A 7,351-nucleotide genomic window follows, 5' to 3' on the forward strand; every position below is an offset into this window, starting at 1 on the left:
TATATATATATATATATATATATATATACAGATATATATATGTACCTCATCTTCTTTATCCATTCATCTGTGAATGGACATTTAGGTTGCTTCCATGTCTTGGCTATTGTAAATAATGCTGCAATGTACATTGGGGTGCATGTAACTTTTCAAATTATAGTTTTCTCTGGACATATCCCCGGGAGTGGGATTGCAGGATCATATGTCAACTCTATTTTTCATTTTCTGAGGAAGCTCCATACTGTTTTCATTAGTGGCTGCCCCAATTTACATTCCCACAAACAGTGTGGGAGGAATCCATTTTCCCCACACCCTCTCCAGCATTTTTTTTTTTTTTCAGTGTGCGGGCTTCTCACTGCCGTGGCCTCTCCCGTTGCAGAGCACAGGCTCCGGGCACGCAGGCCCAGCGTCCATGGCCCACGGACCCAGCTGCTCTGCAGCATGTGGGATCCTCCCGGACTGGGGCACGAACCCACGTCCTCTGCATTGGCAGGCGGACTCTCAACCACTGTGCCACCAGGGAAGCCCTCTCCAGCATTTTTATTTGTAGACTTTTTAATGATGGCCATTCTGACTAGTGTGAGGTAGTACCTCGTTGTAGTTTTGATTTACATTTCTAATAATTAGTGATGTTGAGCATCTTTTCATGTGCCTGTGGGCCATCTGTATGCCTCCTTTGGAGAAATGTCTATTTAGATCTTCTGCCCAGTTTTCAGTTGGTTTGTTTGTTTGTTTTGATATTGAGTTGTGTGAGCTGTTTGTATATTTTGGAAATTAAGTGCTTGTCAGTCACATGGTTTGCAAATATTTACTCTCATTCTGTAGGTTGTCTTATCTTTTCACTTTGCTTATGGTTTACTCTGCTGTACAAAACCTAGTAAGTTTGATTCAGTCCCATTTGTTTATTTTTGCTTTTATTTCTATTGCCTTGGGAGACTGACATACCTAAGAAAACATTAGTATGGTTTATGTTAGAGAATGTTTTGGCTATGTTGTCTTCTGAGAATTTTATAGTATCATGTCTTATATTTAGCTCTTTAAGCCATTTTGAGTTTATGTTTGTGTATGGTGTGAGGGTGTGTTCTGACTTCATTGACTTACATGAAGCTGTACAACTTTCCCAACACCACTTGCTGAAGAGACTCTCTTTTCTCCATTGTATATTCTTGCCTCCTTTGTTGAAGATTAATTGACCATAGGTATGTGGGTTTATTTCTGGGCTCTCTATTCTGTTCCATTGATCTATATGTATACTTTTCTGCAAACACCACACTGTTTTGATTACTGTAGCTTTATAGTATTGTCTGAAGTCTGGAAGGGTTATGTATCCTGCTTTGTTCTTTTCCCTCAGGATTGCTTTGGCAATTCTGGGTTTTTATGATTCCGTATAAATTTTAGGATTATCTGTTCTATTTCTGTGAAAAATGTCATGGGTAATTTCATAGAGATTGCATTAAATCTGTAGGTTGCTTTGGGTAATATGGCCATTTTAACAATATTAATTCTTCCAATACAAGAGCATGGATATCTTTCCATTTCTTTGAATTATTTTTAGTTTCCTTTATTAATGTTTTATAGTTCTCAGTATATAAGTGTTTTACCTCCTTGGACAGGTTTTTTCCTAAATTTTTTTTTTTTGATACGATTCTAAAAGGATTTTTTTTTTTTTTACATTCCCTTTCTGATCTTTCATTGTTAGTGTAAAGAAATGCACCTGATTTCTGTATGTTAATCTTGTGTCCTGCTATCTTGCTGAATTCGTTTTTAAGTTCTAGTAGTTTTTGCATGGAGTCTTTAGGGTTTTCTGTATATAGTATCATGTTACTTGCATAAAATGATGATTTTACTTCTTCCCTTCCAATTTGGATAGCTTTTATTTCTTTTTCTTGTATGACTGCTGTGGCTAGGACTTCCAATACTATGTTGAATAGAAGTGGTGAGAGTGGAAATTCTTGTCCTGTTCCAGATTTCAGCAGGAAGGCTTTCAGTTTTTCACCATTGAGAATTATATTGGCTGTGGATCTGTCATAAATAACTTGTATTATGTTGAAATATATTCTCTCTATACTCACTTAGGTAAGAATTTTTATCATCAATGGATGTTGAATTTTATCAAATGCTTTTTTCTTTATTTATTGAGATGATCATATGGTTATTGTCTTTTCTTTTGTTGATGTAGTGTATCACATTGATTGATTTGCATATGTTGAACCATCCCTGTGACCCTGTGATGAATCCAACTTGGTTGTTGTGTAACTTTTTGTGTGTGTTGGTGGATTTGGTTTGCTAGTATTTTATTGAGAATTCTTGCATCTATATTCATCAAAGATATTGGCCTGTAATTTTCTTTTTCGGTAGTGTCTCTTTCTGGTTTTAGTATCATGGTGATGCTGGCTTCGTAGAATGTCTTTGGGAGTATTCCCTCCTCTTCAATCTTTTGGAAGAGGTTGAGAAGTATCAGTATAAGTTTTTCTTTGTATGTTTGGTAGAATTTGCCAGTGAAGTCATCTTGTCCTGGACTTTTCTTTGTAGGGGGTTTTTCTATTACAAATTCTATTGGACTGGCCAAAAAGTATGTTTAGGTTTTTCTGTAACATGGAAAAACCTGAACAAACTTTTTGGCCCACCCAATATTTCACTTCTAGTGATCTGTCTGTTATCTGTTTCTTCTTGATTCAGTTTTTGTGGGCTGTTGTTTCTAGAAACTTGTCCATTTCTTCTAGGTTGTCAAATTTGTTGGCATATAATTGTTCATAGTATTGTTTTTTTGTTTTGTTTTGTTTTGGTATTTCTGTGGTATCAGTTGTTATTCTCTTTTTTCATTTCTTATTTTCTTTTATGGCATCTTCTCTCTTTTCTTCTTGTGAGCCTGGCCAGAGCTTTGTTAATTTTGTTTGTCCTTTCAAAGAACCAGCTCTTGGTTTTATTGATTTTTTTCTATTTTTTTAAAATTTAATTTTGTTTATATCCTCTCTGGTCTTTATCATTTTCTTCCTTTTGCTGACGTTAGGTTTTGTTTATTTCTCTTTTCCTACTTCTTTTAGGTGGCAGGTTAGGTTGTTTGAGATTTTTCTCTTTTTTTGAGGAAGACCTGTATTGCTATGAACTCCCCTCTAAGAACTGCTTTTGCTTCGTCCCAAAGATTTTGTATGGTTGTGTTTTCATTGTCATTTGTCTCAAGGCTTTCCTCTTTCATTTCATCTTTGACCCATTGTTTTTGTTTGTTTGTTTTTTTCTTGTTTTTCTGAGTTTTTTGGTAGCGTGTTATTTTGTCTCCATGTAATCATTTTTTTCTCATTTATTTTTCTGTGGTACATCCCTGTGACCCTGTGATGAATCCAACTTGGTTGTTGTGTAACTTTTTGTGTGTGTTGGTGGATTTGGTTTGCTAGTATTTTATTGAGAATTCTTGCATCTATATTCATCAAAGATATTGGCCTGTAATTTTCTTTTTCGGTAGTGTCTCTTTCTGGTTTTAGTATCATGGTGATGCTGGCTTCGTAGAATGTCTTTGGGAGTATTCCCTCCTCTTCAATCTTTTGGAAGAGGTTGAGAAGTATCAGTATAAGTTTTTCTTTGTATGTTTGGTAGAATTTGCCAGTGAAGTCATCTTGTCCTGGACTTTTCTTTGTAGGGGGTTTTTCTATTACAAATTCTATTGGACTGGCCAAAAAGTATGTTTGGGTTTTTCTATAACATGGAAAAACCTGAACAAACTTTTTGGCCCACCCAATATTTCACTTCTAGTGATCTGTCTGTTATCTGTTTCTTCTTGATTCAGTTTTTGTGGGCTGTTGTTTCTAGAAACTTGTCCATTTCTTCTAGGTTGTCAAATTTGTTGGCATATAATTGTTCATAGTATTGTTTTTTTGTTTTGTTTTGTTTTGGTATTTCTGTGGTATCAGTTGTTATTCTCTTTTTTCATTTCTTATTTTCTTTTATGGCATCTTCTCTCTTTTCTTCTTGTGAGCCTGGCCAGAGCTTTGTTAATTTTGTTTGTCCTTTCAAAGAACCAGCTCTTGGTTTTATTGATTTTTTTCTATTTTTTTAAAATTTAATTTTGTTTATATCCTCTCTGGTCTTTATCATTTTCTTCCTTTTGCTGACGTTAGGTTTTGTTTATTTCTCTTTTCCTACTTCTTTTAGGTGGCAGGTTAGGTTGTTTGAGATTTTTCTCTTTTTTTGAGGAAGACCTGTATTGCTATGAACTCCCCTCTAAGAACTGCTTTTGCTTCGTCCCAAAGATTTTGTATGGTTGTGTTTTCATTGTCATTTGTCTCAAGGCTTTCCTCTTTCATTTCATCTTTGACCCATTGTTTTTGTTTGTTTGTTTTTTTCTTGTTTTTCTGAGTTTTTTGGTAGCGTGTTATTTTGTCTCCATGTAATCATTTTTTTCTCATTTATTTTTCTGTGGTTGATTTGTAGTTTCATGCCATTGTGGTCAGAAAAGATGCTTAAAATAATTTCTATACCCTAAAATTTGTTGAGGTTTGTTTTGTGCCCTAATTTTTTGCCCTAGTATTGCAGTCAATCCTAGAGAATGTTCCATGTGCACTTGAAAAGAATGTGTATCCTGGGGGTGTTTTGGAAGTAATGTCCTGAAAATACCAATTAAATCTAACTTTTATATTGTATCCTTTAGGATCTCTGTTGCCTTTTTAATTTTCTGTCTAGAAGATCTGTCAGTTGATGTGAATGGGGTGTTAAAGTCTCCTTAATTTCTCCCTTTATGTCTGTTAGTATTTGTTTTATGTACTTGAATGTTCCTATATTGGGTTCATATATATTGACCAGTGTAGTAGTCTCTTCTTGTATTGATCCTTTTATCATCATATAGTGTCTGTCTTCATCTTTCTAAGTCTACCTTTCAACATAGACTTTATGGTTTAAAGTCTATTTTGAAAATCTAGTTTTTCATATACATATATATTATTTTTTATATGAAACTGACATTTAAAAATATACTTTGTAAATGTTTGCAGTTATCTTTATTAATTTCTTCTTTCAAAATATAAACAGTGCACTTCAGTTTTCAACTGTGATGCAATAATTGATAGAAAACCAACTCTTTTGTAGTTAATGACTAAAAATTCTGACAATAATATAACTAAAGTAAAACACTTATTTGAAGCATTGGAGACTTTTTGAGGAAGCCGTCATTTGATGGGACCAAAATAACTTAGAAAACCAATGCACATTGAGTGTACATGCTGGTTTTGGTTTGGCTCCATGGGCCAATTCTTTTTTTTTTTTTTTTTTTTTTTGGGGACGCAGGCCTCTCACTATTGTGGCCTCTCCCGTTGCGGAGCACAGGCTCCAGATGTGCAGGCTCAGCGGCCATGGCTCACGGGCCTAGCCGCTCCACAGCATGTGGGATCTTCCTGGACCAGGGCACGAACCCGTGTCCCCTGCATCGGCAGGTGGACTCTCAACCACTGTGCCACCAGGGAAGCCCGTGCCAATTCTTAAGCTGCAGAGGAAAGAAGCTATGGAGTCAAAGTTGCCATTAGGAGGTGATAATCCAACTGAGCTTTCAGGAATAATGTGGGCTGGAACAGGGAAAAAAAAAGTGAAGCTTAGAGTTGCCAAAGTAGCAGAGCATGATGGGCCCAGATTTCAGGGATAAGGGAAACACAGGGAGATGTGGAGAACATACCACTCTAATATTTTTCTCTCAAAGATGTGTAAAGCTAGGCATTAAAGAATCTGAAAAGAGGTCAGACTTCTGCCTCTGTGAAGACAGAGTATTCATACTTTTCTGAATTCTCTGGCAATGAACAATCCTGGGAAATATACGTTAAGACAAACATAGAATGACTCTAAAAGTTGGACAGAAGAAGGAAGACCAGCTAAGGAACATAGGACCCAAGAAAAAACATAAATGTAAATTTCCTTGGTTAGATTTTTGCCTCATGTACCCTAGATTTGGAGTGGAAGAAACCAGCAACCCAGAAGTGCAAACAGAGGTAGATAAAAGTGTCCTGACAAGAGCCTACTTTCTCTAGCCAAATGACAAGAAATACAGAAAACTAAAAAAAAAAAAAAAGAAAAAAAAGAAATACAGAAAACTAGCAAGACAAAAATAATTTAGAAAGTAAATGCAAAATACCACAAACACAAAAAATTCTGGCTCCCTACTCACCCATGCCAAGAAAGGCCAACTGAGAAACTTAGAACCATCCTACACTGCCTAGGTGATGTCAAAGAAAGCTGAGTAGGGAGCCAGGGACTTTTATCCTCACCAGGCAGTGACATAGTGAAGATATGATGGCTTTCTTTAACATGTGAATTTAGGTCAAATGGATATCCATTAGAAAAATAATGAATCTTGACCCCTACCACAGACATAACATCAGTTTTAAATGGATCATAGACCTAAATGTGATGGTAAAATGTTTTGAAATATAATCATAGGTCAATACCTTTATTAACTTTGAGTAGTAAACAATATATTAAACAGGGAATAAGTGTACTAACCATAAAAGAAATATTTGATAAATTGAGCTACATTAAAATCATGAACTTAGGTCTTCAAATATTACCATTAAGAGGATGATTTGGCAAACCATAGAGTGAAAGAAAATATTTGCAATACATATGTTTGATAACATATTCTGTGCAGAATATATAAAGAAGCAAAATAAATCAAGAGAAAGAGGAACACAGTAGGAAAAAAGGAGAAGTAGCCATGTAAGGATGTATCATCAAGGTTGCTGCTGTAGGCAACAGGGGCTCAATTGTTGTATTGGAAGCTGAATAATTTTTCATTCTCCAATTTTGAGAATTACAGTTGGGGAGGCGGGATTAACTGCTCCACATTTTTAAGATACACATACACAAAGAGAAATAGTTCTGTTGTTGAAAGAGAATGCTTTGAGGGAGAATGTAGAAAGATGCATGGCATTCCTGAGACATTGTCAGTGAGAGAATTGGACCTGTCCATAACAGCTGCATCCCAAATTAAAGACTGAGGGACATGATGCTGGGCACTGATGAAGTCAGCTGCATCATCAGTTAGGTACAGTGCTAAAAAAAAAATGAACTAAAGAGTAGAAGAGGACATAATGTAAAAGATTTACCCTGGACTCTTCTGTGAAAGTGGACAGTTCCTACATTTTCCCCCTTTTGGGCTAGTGTAACCATTTAACTGTCCATGCAATGCAGGATGGTGCCTGTATTAAGTCACTGTTTCTATTTTTCATGAATTTTTATCATGTATTATATTTATTATCAAGTGTTATCATAGCTACATAAAAATTTCAAAGTAAAATTTGGACCTCAAACAAAAGAGTATGAATATTTTGAACAAGAATATAAATTAGCACTTAATAATTTTCTAATTATGGATATA

The sequence above is a fragment of the Neophocaena asiaeorientalis genome, unplaced genomic scaffold (genome assembly GCF_003031525.2).
Source record: "Neophocaena asiaeorientalis asiaeorientalis breed wild unplaced genomic scaffold, Neophocaena_asiaeorientalis_V1.1 scaffold244, whole genome shotgun sequence".
NCBI lineage: Eukaryota > Metazoa > Chordata > Mammalia > Artiodactyla > Phocoenidae > Neophocaena > Neophocaena asiaeorientalis.